This window comes from Sinocyclocheilus anshuiensis, unplaced genomic scaffold (genome assembly GCF_001515605.1).
Source record: "Sinocyclocheilus anshuiensis isolate Anshui unplaced genomic scaffold, SAMN03320099.WGS_v1.1 C32084686, whole genome shotgun sequence".
NCBI lineage: Eukaryota > Metazoa > Chordata > Actinopteri > Cypriniformes > Cyprinidae > Sinocyclocheilus > Sinocyclocheilus anshuiensis.
The window spans coordinates 1-682 of NW_015610508.1; the positions used below are offsets into that span (position 1 = coordinate 1).

Below are 682 nucleotides of genomic sequence, written 5' to 3' on the forward strand. Positions count from 1 at the left end.
AATATGAACAAACCTTCAGAATACAGAGAGGAATAAAACTGTAAACGTAAAATTAGCTGAAGTATTGAAATAATTAAAACTAAAACAAATGAAAATAAATTACAGCCAAATAGAAATGTCAAAAGCATACCCAGCGGTCCAGGTTCGGTCGGCTCCGTCTGGAAATCCACTGCTGGAATAAAAACGGTTATATTAGTCTTACACTTTTAAAACTAAACAATAAAAAACTACGTAACATCAACAGTAAAAAAGAGAGTAAGAGAATAAACAGAAGCGAAGAGACGCGAGTCGCACCGGACTGTCCTGGTTCTGAGGTCTGAGCTTGTAAAACCTGCTGAGAAACAGCTGGATCTGAAGATGAGAAAAACAGCAGCTCGTGATTATGAGATGAGAGAGAATGTGACCGCAGACACGATGCTGAGGTGTGAGGGACACTTACAGTAGAACGGATCATAACTGTTGCCGTTACCTGACGAGATCAAACACACATAAACCATCATTAATATCTGAGCTTCATTAACAGACAGACAGAATCCAGTGAAGCTCCAGTGACTCACCAAAGATCTCTGAATAATCCTCATAGTTCTGATCCTGAGCCAGAACCAGACCTGCAGAACAAGACAGATCAGAGATCAGTGTGAGTGTGTGTGTGTGTATGCGTGAGCGTGTGAGTGTAAGTGTG

The 682-nt window shown here is 40.8% G+C and overlaps 1 long non-coding RNA gene across 1 annotated transcript; it reads right to left on the reverse strand.

The window, feature by feature from the left end:
* Positions 1 to 130: 130 nt before the first annotated feature.
* LOC107682342 (uncharacterized) lies at positions 131 to 632 on the reverse strand. The gene is made up of 4 exons (XR_001633458.1): positions 558 to 632; positions 440 to 469; positions 295 to 351; positions 131 to 172 (listed from the first exon to the last, which is right to left on the reverse strand). It is a non-coding gene; the product is annotated as an uncharacterized LOC107682342 (long non-coding RNA).
* Between the last annotated feature and the right edge of the window lie 50 nt (positions 633 to 682).